This window comes from Pelobates fuscus, chromosome 1 (genome assembly GCF_036172605.1).
Source record: "Pelobates fuscus isolate aPelFus1 chromosome 1, aPelFus1.pri, whole genome shotgun sequence".
NCBI lineage: Eukaryota > Metazoa > Chordata > Amphibia > Anura > Pelobatidae > Pelobates > Pelobates fuscus.
The window spans coordinates 489,949,446-489,961,481 of record NC_086317.1 but is presented as its reverse complement, the minus strand read 5'-3'; the positions used below and the strand labels follow the sequence as shown (position 1 = coordinate 489,961,481).

The window sequence follows — 12,036 nt, the reverse complement described above, 5'->3', positions numbered from 1 at the left end:
GACACCTATTTGATAATTGCAAAACAAAACCTACACATGGCTTGGTAGAGAAGGGGTTAATGTCTCTTGTGAATAAAATAACCCGAAGAACTCGTGATCATTGAGTACCGAAGCCTATTTTGTCCGGATTCTCCAGTTTGTTTATTAATAATTAATGGTGATATTTTATTCCCATTCCCTCTGTATCACGCAAAACATGTCCAAGAATCGGCCAAACTAAGAATGGTGCCCACATCCAGACAGAACGAGAGGCGCAGTGATGTTTTTAAATGTTTTTTACCATAAATCTTCCCCTTTAATCATGGTTAATTACTAAAGTGAGAATTCAAAGGGAGTTTAAAATGTAAGACCAGAGTAGCCGAATTGAAAGCAGAGCTCAGAATTTTTCCAGATTGATTATTCTGGCCTTACTTTGTCATCTTACTATAGTGAATAAGTCTGTGATCTCACTGCTGTGCAATCCGGCCCACTGGCTCCTGACCCCCTTTTCCTGCTGAAAGGATTATAGAAAGATAATGCTGCCGGCAGCCTGTAAGTATCACTCCTTGAGGGTCCTAGCCTGGACCATGACCGCCTCCTTAAAGCGGCACTGTCATGCCGAATCCCGTTTTTTTTTTAACCCCCCTCCCGCCTCCACTACATCCAATTGACCCCCTAGTCACCCCCAAATGCCCCTAAGCCCCCCAGATTACCTATTTTTAAATCTGTATCTTCTGCCCCGATCTTTATTCAGGGCGCCGCCATCTTTGTGTGGGTAGGTGAAGTCCCTGTGGGACACGTCATCTACCCACACTAGACAGACTGTGAGATTCCCGCACAAGCCCAGTGAAACACCTGGACATGCGAACGGGAATTTCATCTATTCATTCATTCATCAGACAGACGAATGAATGAATAGAAAAAATCAGACGAACAAACTAACACTGAGTATCAGTGTTCGTTTGTTCGATCAGTTTATTACAAGGAGGGAGCTACCGACGTGCAGCTCCCTCCTTGTAATATGTAAAGACAGAAGCGGTGGGGAGCTGTGCTCCCCACCACATCATAAGCCCCCCAGGTCCCCCCCTCACTCTATGGGGGTCAATATGACCCCCATAATAGCACAAGGGAGATTAAAATCTCCCCAATGCCCCTACTCGCTATACCGCGAGTAGGGGCATGTCCACTAAACAGTGAGCAGCCTGTGGCTGCTCACTGTAAAAACATAAATGGTAATAAGTGGGGGGGGACCTACTGTCCTCCCCCCTGGCCCCCACCCCTGCGCGGTGGGTGGGGGCACTAATAAAATAATAAGGGGGGGGACCTACTGTCCTCCCCCCGGCCCCCACCCCTGCGCGGTGGGTGGGGGCCCTAATAAAACAATAAGGGGGGGGACCTACTGTCCTCCCCCCGGCCCCCACTCCTGCGTGGTGGGTGGGGGCCCTAATAAAACAATAAGGGGGGGGACCTACTGTCCTCCCCCCCCGGCCCCCACCCCTGCGCGGTGGGTGGGGGCCCTAATAAAATAATAAGGGGGGGGACCTACTGTCCTCCCCCCTGGCCCCCACCCCTGCGCGGTGGGTGGGGGCCCTAGTAAAATAATAAGGGGGGGGACCTACTGTCCTCCCCCCCGGCCCCCACCCCTGCGCGGTGGGTGGGGGCCCTAATAAAATAATAAGGGGGGGGACCTACTGTCCTCCCCCCTGGCCCCCACCCCTGCGCGGTGGGTGGGGGCCCTAGTAAAATAATAAGGGGGGGGACCTACTGTCCTCCCCCCCTGGCCCCAACCCCTGCGCTGTGGGTGGGGGCCCTAATAAAATAATAGGGGGGGGACCTACTGTCCTCCCCCTGGCCCCCACCCCTGCGCGGTGGGTGGGGGCCCTAATAAAATAATAAGGGGGGGGACCTACTGTCCTCCCCCCCTGGCCCCCACCCCTGCGCTGTGGGTGGGGGCCCTAATAAAATAATAAGGGGGGGACCTACTGTCCTCCCCCCCCTGGCCCCCACCCCTGAGCGGTGGGTGGGGGCCCTAAATGAACCCCCCCCCATCAAGGTGACTAGGGGTCCCAAGCCCCTAGTCACCCCACCCCCCCACCCCAAAACATTCTAACCCCTACCTACCCCCCTCACCCTAAAAATAGTGAGGGGGGAATAAAATAACTAACCTGTAAAAAAAATAATTAAACTTACCATTTGACGTCTTCTTTTTTCTAAATTCTTCTTTCTTCAGCCCCCAAAAAGGCCAAATAAAAATCCATCATACCCGTCGCACTTAAAAAAAAAAACAAAAAAAACCGAGCGCAAAAAAAAAATTAATCCATGTTCACCCATGGAGGGCACGCCGCGTACTGAGCTCCGCAGGGCAGGTCAAGGCTTATATAGCCTTGCCCCGCCCTGCAATTAGGCTTAGAACACACTGATTGGTTGGTTTAAGCCAATCAGAGTGCTCTGTGTCATTTTACAAGCGTGGGAAAATTCCAAAGAACTTTCCCACGCTTGTAAAATGACACAGAGCACTGTGATAGGATGGTTTTCAAGCCATCCAATCACAGTGCTCTGTGTAATTTTACAAGCTTGGGAAAGTTCTTTGGAATTTTCCCACGCTTGTAAAATGACACAGAGCACTGTGATTGGATGGCTTGAAATCCATCCTATCACAGTGCTCTGTGTCATTTTACAAGCGTGGGAAAGTTCTTTGGAATTTTCCCACGCTTGTAAAATGACACAGAGCACTGTGATTGGATGGCTTGAAAACCATCCAATCACAGTGATCTGTCATTTTACACAGCGTGGGAAAGTTCTTTTGAATTTTCCCACGCTGTGTAAAATGACACAGAGCACTCTGATTGGCTTAAACCAACCAATCAGTGTGTTCTAAGCCTAATTGCAGGGCGGGGCAAGGCTATATAAGCCTTGATCCGCCCTGCGGAGCTCAGTACGCGGCGTGCCCTCCATGGGTGAACATGGATTAATTTTTTTGTGCGCTCGTTTTTTTTTTGTTTTTTTTTAAAGTGCGACGGGTATGATGGATTTTTATTTGGCTTTTTTGGGGGCTGAAGAAAGAAGAATTTAGAAAAAAGAAGACGTCAAATGGTAAGTTTAATTTTTTTTTTTTACAGGTTAGTTATTTTATTCCCCCCTCACTATTTTTAGGGTGAGGGGGGTAGGTAGGGGATAGAATGTTTTGGGTGGGGGGGGTGACTAGGGGCTTGGGACCCCTAGTCACCTTGATGGGGGGGGGGTTCATTTAGGGCCCCCACCCACCGCTCAGGGGTGGGGGCCAGGGGGGGGGAGGACAGTAGGTCCCCCCCCCTTATTATTTTATTAGGGCCCCCACCCACAGCGCAGGGGTGGGGGCCAGGGGGGGAGGACAGTAGGCCCCCCCCTTATTATTTTATTAGGGCCCCCACCCACCGCGCAGGGGTGGGGGCCAGGGGGGAGGACAGTAGGTCCCCCCCCTATTATTTTATTATGGCCCCCACCCACAGCGCAGGGGTGGTGGCCAGGGGGGGAGGACAGTAGGTCCCCCCCCTTATTATTTTACTAGGGCCCCCAGCCACCGCGCTGGGGTGGGGGCCAGGGGGGGAGGACAGTAGGTCCCCCCCCTTATTATTTTATTAGGGCCCCCACCCACCGCGCAGGGGTGGGGGCCAGGGGGGGAGGACAGTAGGTCCCCCCCCTTATTATTTTATTAGGGCCCCCACCCACCGCGCAGGGGTGGGGGCCAGGGGGGGAGGACAGTAGGTCCCCCCCCCCTTATTATTTTATTAGGGCCCCCACCCACAGCGCAGGGGTGGGGGCCAGGGGGGGAGGACAGTAGGTCCCCTCCCCTTATTATTTTATTAGGGCCCCCACCCACAGCGCAGGGGTGGGGGCCAGGGGGGGAGGACAGTAGGTCCCCCCCCCTTATTATTTTATTAGGGCCCCCACCCACAGCGCAGGGGTGGGGGCCAGGGGGGGAGGACAGTAGGTCCCCCCCCTTATTATTTTATTAGGGCCCCCACCCACAGCGCAGGGGTGGGGGCCAGGGGGGAGGACAGTAGGTCCCCCCCATCTTTAACCCCGCGCAGGGGGGGGGGGGTTATTAGGTGTTTTTTTGTTTGTTTTTTACAGTGAGCAGCCACAGGCTGCTCACTGCTTACTAGACATGCCCCTACTCGCGGTATAGCGAGTAGGGGCATATTATTTACTAATACCAAGTAATCTTTATTACTTAGTATTAGTACATTTGGCTGAAAGACCAATTCAGGTCTTTCAGCCTTTTAGTAGATAGCTCCCTGATACCGTGGGAATTAGGGAGTTATCTACTAAGCGGCTGCAAGATGCAGCCACAGCAATGAATAGGATCGGAGTTTCATTCATTAGAATGAAATTCCGATACGATCAAAGTACCGAATTGCATCCTAACACCAATGGAGAAACAGTGCTCATTCTGTTAGGATGCAATTCGGCAGTTTTGCCGGCATTCTGTCTAAGTGACAGGACGTTCGGCAATACTGACAGGAAGTATTGTGGGAACTGGGAGGAAAGCTAGGGATCATGGGAAAATTGCTCTGACCAGCGGAAATGAAGCACACTTTGCTCCTCCGCTGGTCAGAGCTGGTCAAGCGGAGGAATCCTCCATAAGACAGAGTCCCTACTTTGTCTTATGATTTTAAAGAAAACTAAAGAAGACAGGAAGAAAAGAAGAACAGATCCCGAGAGAGGGGGAGAAGAGGAAGAGATTGAGGAAAGGTAAGTTCGGCATGACAGTGCCGCTTTAAACGCCAATATGGTGCCTTTCTGGTCTGTCACTGTGTTAGGAAGCAGGAGCTGGGTAGCCCATTAAAGAATGATAATGACTGCTAAACAAGCCGAACTGGACGCTTTCCTGTGTCAGCTATTATAGCCTTAAATGGGAAATTCACCCTGAATTCTCACGTTAGTAAATAATCCTGAAATTGATATTCAGTGTAGGCAACCCAGAGCCTTTAACCCCTTAAGGACCAAACTTCTGGAATAAAAGGGAATCATGACATGTCACAGATGTCATGTGTCCTTAAGGGGTTAAGGAGAGGCATGATTCTCCTGGTTTAAATAGATTATTATTCAGTATCAGTATTTACGAGTTTGTGACATTATCCCTTAAACATCACAGATTGCAGATTGTTTCATTTCACAAAGGCTCAACACAAATATATCCCTACATTCACACACAGTGACATCACACAATTATATCCCTGCATTCACACACATGGACATCCCACAATTATATCTCTGCATTTACACACATTGGCATCACACAATTATATCCCTGCATTTACACACATTGACATCACACAAATATATCCCTGCATTCAAACATATTGACACACCCCAATTATATCCCTGCATTCACACACATATACATCACACAAATATATCCCTGCCTTCACACACATTGACACCCCACAATTATATCCCTGCAGTCACACACATTGACACCCCACAATTATATCCCTGCATTTACACACATTGACATCACACAAATAAATACCTGCATTCACACACATCGACATCACACAATTATATCCCTGCATTCAAACATTATTATTATTATTATTATTATTATCGCCATTTATATAGCGCCAACAGATTCCGTAGCGCTTTACAATATTATGAGAGGGGGATTTAACTATAAATAGGACAATTACAAATAAACTTACAGGAACAATAGGTTGAAGAGGACCCTGCTCGCTCGAGCTTACATTCTATAGGAGGTGGGGTGTAAAACACATTAGGACAGGAATTTGCAGTCAAATAAGGTGGACTGCCCTATAGGAGAGGGCAAGAGACAGGTATGTGAGGTAAGGGTTAGTCTTGGAGGCCATAAGCTTTCCTAAAGAGATGGGTTTTAAGGCACTTCTTAAAAGATGCAAGACTAGGGGAGAGTCTGATGGCGGTAGGCAGGCTATTCCATAGGAAGGGGCAGAGCAGAGAGGCCGAGAAGGGACATACCTATGGATCTGTGAAGAGATATAAGAGGGGCTATAGTTGTTCAGTGCTTTATAGGTGTGAATTAGTACCTTGAATTGACTCCTATAGCACATTTTTGTTTTTGTTGATATCTTTTTATTTACATGTAAGGCCTGGCCGAGGGGTGAGAGAACCGACTAGAGAGGAAAATCAGTCTGGCAGCAGCATTCATTATGGACTGTTGCGGTGCAGTAAGGCTTTTGGGAAGACCAATCAGGAGATGGTTACAATAATCAGGGCTGCCATCAGAAATTTTGGGGCCCCTGACAAAGCACAAGGTCTGCCCCCCCCCCCCCCCCCCTCCCGGGCCCGCCCACGCCCTACCTAGTCCGTTGACAATGATGCAGGACTGAATGTGGTGTGTATGGTGGAAGTAAATTAGAATGTGTGTAATGGATGTAGTGTTTGTGTGTATTAGATACTGTTTGTGCAGTGAATGCAGAGTGTGTGTTTGTGTAGCGGATGCAGTGTGTATAGTGAACATAGAGTGTGTTTGAGTAGTGGATGTAGTGTTTGTATGTACTAGATGAAATGTGTTTAGTGGATGCAGTGTCTGTAGTGGATGCAGTGTGTGTATTAGACGCAGTGTCTGTGTATAGTGAATGCAGAGTGTTTCAATTTATGGTGGATGTAGTCAGGGCTCGAGTCCTGCAGGAACGCCGTTCCCATTACTAGTCCTGCAGGACCCAGGGCTGGCACAAGCGGCTGCCAGAGCAGGGGGAGCACAACTCCGAATCCCCTGCCTCTGACTGGGGACTCGGATTTTTAAACTCACCTCTCCCCCTGCAGTCAGTGGAGTCGTCCGGCCTCTCCTGATGATGTCAGTAGGAGGGGGCGTGACTTTCTCTGCTCTTCTCACAGGACCGCTGGGGAGCAGAGGAAGTCACGCCCCCTCCTCCTGACATCATCAGGAGAGGCCGGCTTACTCCACTGACTGCAGGCTGCAAGTTCCAGATCCTGTCCTGTCCCACCCCTCCTGGCCCAAGGTAAGCCTCAGGGAGGGGGGGAAGGCACTTTAGTTTTTTTTGTTTGTTTTTAATCCCTTTCCTGAGTCCCTGTCCCCCTCCTCAGTCCCTGTCTCCCTATTTAAGGCCCTGTCCCCCTCCTCAGTCCCTGTCTCCCTATTTAAGGCCCTGTCCCTTTCCCCAGTTCCTGTCCCCCTCCTCAAGCCCTGCCCCCCTCCTCAAGTCCTGTCCCCTTACTCAGTGCCTGTCTCCCTCCTCAAGCCCTGTCCCCTTACTCAGGCCCTGCTCCCTTCATCAGCCCCTGCTCCCTTCATCAGCCCCTGCTCCCTTCATCAGCCCCTGCTCCCTTCATCAGCCCCTGCTCCCTTCATCAGCCCCTGCTCCCTTCCTCAGCCCCTGCTCCCTTCCTCAGCCCCTGCTCCCTTCCTCAGCCCCTGCTCCCTTCCTCAGCCCCTGCTCCCTTCATCAGCCCCTGCTTCCTTCATCAGCCCCTGTCCTCTTCCTCAGCCCATGCCCCCTTCCTCAGCCTGTTGTAGAATTATTAACCCCTTATAACTTATATCCATTATCAGGCCCCTTATAAACTATATAATCCTTACTGGGCCCCTTTAATACTATATTCTCATATTCAGCTCTCATGCCTCGTAGTTTAAACTTTACAAGATTCCTTTGTTCGTAGAAACAGCATGTCAGCAGAAAATGCTAGAATCTTCTGATTCAAAGAACACACTGTAGCAGATAGTATTGATAGAGTGTATAATTGCCAAAGAGGCCTTGAGAATACTGAGGATACTAACCTTGAAAGACTAAAGGTACCAGCTACTCTTTATGGATAGCTGCCAAAATGCCCCCTCCCATCGAAAGAACTCCTCGTGCTAGCAAGATGGCGCTGAAATCTGGAGGAGAACTTTATGACGTCAGTTATGATGTAAGACGTAACACCCAACAGGGAGGGCATTTAACTAACCACTTCTTCTCTTAGCCAATTGACAATGTTTCCTCACTTCTTATCTGATATTCAATGATGATGTCATTTTGCATTTAAAAAGGCCTGCATAACTGTTTTCCAACCAGATTGCATTAAATTTTCTGAAGTGCTTTTAACCTGAACTCCATGTGTCAGTGTGAGCTTACTTCTGCGTATACGCAATTTAATCATCTCAGATTTGGACAGGAACAGATAGACATTTAAACATATTTGTTTATTTCTAAATTAATCTACATCAATTTGGCGCCCAACGTGGGGCATCGGGCTATGACCTCTGGCCGGTGAGCCGTCCTAAGGAAGACAAGGTTGGACGGGGGAATCCTGGGGGTAGGAAAGGAGATTGATCACCTCCAGGTACACGGTAGAGACTTCTGCAGAGCCACCGGTATGTTCCGGCCCCTTTGATTGACCCGTCCACGTGTCTGTGACTGCTTCCCGGGAGGACATCAAAGACAGGTAATATCTTGCCCGGTGTCTCGTTACTCACTTGTTTACCTGCATTTTAGTCTATCTGTTGCCTGGGTGTGTTTGAATTGTTTGCCTGTTTCCCCATTTTGAGATAAAGGGGGGTGAACCTGCAGGGGATTTGCCTGGGGTTCTCTGTTTTGCTTGTTTTCCCCTTTTTGGGATAAAGGGGGGGGGGGACCTGAGGGGACTTGCCTGGGTCTTCGGTTTGTCTGTCTATCTGTTTGTATTTTACCCCTTTTGGGATAAAGGGGGGTGGACCTGAGGGGATTTGCCTGGGTCTTCTGTTGCCTGTTTCACCCCTTTTAGGAACCACGGTGCTGTGGTTGTAAGGAAAAAGGGGGGTTGACCTGTGGATGTGTTCCTGGGGGTCATCTTTTCCTGTTTAACTCTTTTAGGAGCCTCGTGGCTGGGGCTGTAGGGATCTCTAAGGATTTTCCTTACCTTTTTATCTTTTCTACACTTCCTATACTATTACACTATCCTCTACTATTTCTCTTGTGAGAGAAGTGATTGGTCACACACTTCTCACCCCACTCCAATCCGTGGCTACCACCTCGGGTACACGGAATTAGTGACTAGTCTGCGTTTTGGGAAGATGCACTTGGAGGGACCCACCCTTTCTGAGTGGCAGCTGACCATTGTAGATAATCTGTTTAATCTTCTTTCCCCTATATCTGGGATGCCTGTATAGGAGGGGAATGAAACAGGGTTAGAAAAGCCCAATAAGGGCTGGCTAGCGCGTGTGATCTAGTTGAAGATAGAGATTGCTAAAGTGTGTAAAATTGCTGTGCCTTCATGTGGTAGATTGCAGCTAGAATTCAGCAGGAAGATTTGTGTTAGCCGTTACCCTGGTAGAGGGTGGGGGTTTTGTATTGAGTTCCACTGAGAGTATTACTATAAGTATGGGTACCCTAGGTGTATTGTCTAAATGTTGTGTTTTTGTTTCTCTTTGCTTTTGCAATAATTGTAACGTAACTGTCCTTCCAGCGCTGACATGGTTAAAAAACTTCATGCTGGCTCTCTCCTCACCCCTCCCTCCTTGCCTTCTGTGAGACGCGAGGGGGGAGAGGGAGGGGTGACATTCCTGGTTTTTCAGTTCTGCGTTCAGTAAAATTATTCAGAGGCTGCTGTTAAGACTTAACAATGGAATTTTTTGCTAGAAAATATTCTAATTGTGTAGTTTGTTATTTTAATTGAAGTTGATAGGATCGTGTTGGAGTACAGCTCAGTGTTTTATTACGAAGGTTAGGAAAGTGAATCTGATGCAGGAATAGAGAATTATTTGGACGAGTTAGAAATGTAAAGGCAAGTGTGATTTGTTGCATTACTATGCAATGTGGATAGAGGGAATATGCAAAGTTGTTAAGCTAGATTGTGAAGAGGAAAAGTGATTAATGGCTGTTAAATGTATAATGCTTTCATTTGTCAGCTGAAATGCCCTAAAAGAAAATGGCCCCTAGAACAAAAGAAGGTTGTCCTTAGTACCCACGCCTCCTCCTGCCCTCACTCTGCCCTTAGTGAGGTCATATCCGCCCGTGTATTGTGTCATGCTCATCCTATCTTAAAGACATGCTGTCTTCCTTAATTCCCATATATTATGAACAAAAAAGTTAAAATTGCTAAAATTATCCTACTATTAGTTTCCCTATATCAGGAAAGTGTCTGTGACAAGTAATGGTTAATATGTAGATAGAATATATATGTCTATCGTTTCACGTATAAGTAACAAGTGTGTTTTAGCTTTGTGTACAAAGATTGATAACATGCTGAAAGAAGGGTTATCTTAAAGAACATTTACTAAAAGAAAGTTCTAATAAACCAAGATTTCTTGAACAAATGAATAAGCCAAGTTTAAAGACTGACTAACATAATTTTTGTTGTAAGCCCAGATATTTTATTATTGCATATGCATAGGAATTGAGACTTTGGGCATTATAGTATATTAATTCTAGATCTGTTACTAGCAGCAAGTGCCTATCCCACGCATGCTTAAAACACTTCTATTGAGTTAACCTCTACCACTCCAGTTGGAAGGCTATTCCATGCATCCACTACCCTCTCAGTAATGTAATACTTCCTGATATTATTTTTAAACCTTTGTCCCTCTATTTTTGAGACTATGTCCTCTTGTTATGGTAGTTTTCCTTCTTTTAAATATAGTCTCCACTTTTACCGTGTTGTTTCCCCTTTATGTATTTAAAATGCTTTTATCATATTTCCCCTGTCTCGTCCTTTCACCTAGCTATACCCGTTAAGATCCTTTAACCTTTCCTGGTGAATTTTATCCTGCAATCCATGAACCAGTTTAATAGCCCTTCTTTGAACTCTCTCTAAGGTATCCATATCCTTCTGAAGATATGGTCTCCAGTACTGTATCCAGTACTCTAAGTGAGGTCCCACCAGTGTTCTGTACAATGGCATGAGCATTTCCCTCTTCCTACTGCTAATACCTCTCCCTATGCAACCAAGTATTCTGCTAGCATTTTCCGCTGCTCTATTACATTGTACATTGTTATCAACAGCCAGAAACTGGAGAACAAGAAATGTGAATTAATGTATAGCCATTTATAAGCTTAACAAAATCTCCATTATCTTTTCCATTTATTTTGCAGAAGGCAATGTTATTTGTCTATTTTGTATGTTTTAAAAATACATGATCAGTGAAGAGTAGAATAAATTTTATCCCATTTACGAGACATAAAATTGTGATAATGTATATTTGTGATATAAGTAGAAATTACATTTTGAGATGTTAGATATAAATTATTAAATTAAGAACGAGAGTCAGGGATAGCGTCTGTCTCCGCGGGCACAAGACCCCGTGTGGAGAAGTGGTGGGCAAGCCATCATGGGCCACCCATGGGAGTGAAACGTTCGAGGCTTGTGGAGACAAGATGAGCATGTTAGCCTTTTATTATTTTTCTCTAGGGAAAGCATAGGGCCAGTTAATAGTTGTTGTACATGGGCTATTTGCAGCCTCCATTGCATTTCTACCTAGTCTTGATTTCTGATGTATCCTCCATTGCTACATCACCTGTCTGCTCCCTTACCTGCCCACCCCCGCTTATTCCTCCCACCGATCCCTCCCCTTCATCTACAGTCCCCCACTTTCCCCTACTGCCCCTCCCTCTATTTCTCCTTCTCCTCCTCCTACTCCTTCTTCCTGCTCTTACTCCTCCCTCCTCCTCCTACTCCTCCCTCTACTCCACTTTCCCCTACTGCCCCTCCCTCTACTCCACCTTCTCCTCCTCCTACTCCTTCTTCCTGCTCTTACTCCTCCCTCCTCTTCCTACTCCTCCCTCTACTCCACTTTCTCCTCCTACTCCTTCCTCTACTCCACATTCTCCTCCTCCTACTCCTTCTTCCTGCTCTTACTCCTCCCTCCTCTTCCTACTCCTCCCTCTACTCCACTCCCTCCTCTTCCTACTCCTCCCTCTACTCCACTCTCTCCTCCTACTCCTCCCTCTACTCCACTTTCTCCTCCTACTCCTTCCTCTACTCCACCTTCTCCTTCTACTCCACCTTCTCCTCTCTCCTCCTACTTCTCCTCTATTCCTCCTTCTCCTCCTCCTACTCCTCCCTCTACTCCGCCTTCTCCTCCTCCTACTCCACCTTCTTCCCTCTCACTCTATCCACTACTCA

At 47.5% G+C, this 12,036-nt stretch overlaps 1 pseudogene; it reads left to right on the top strand.

Annotated features, from left to right (window-relative positions):
- The first annotated feature begins 3,724 nt into the window (after positions 1 to 3,724).
- Positions 3,725 to 3,872, top strand: LOC134577035 (small Cajal body-specific RNA 11; annotated as a pseudogene).
- Positions 3,873 to 12,036: the final 8,164 nt, after the last annotated feature.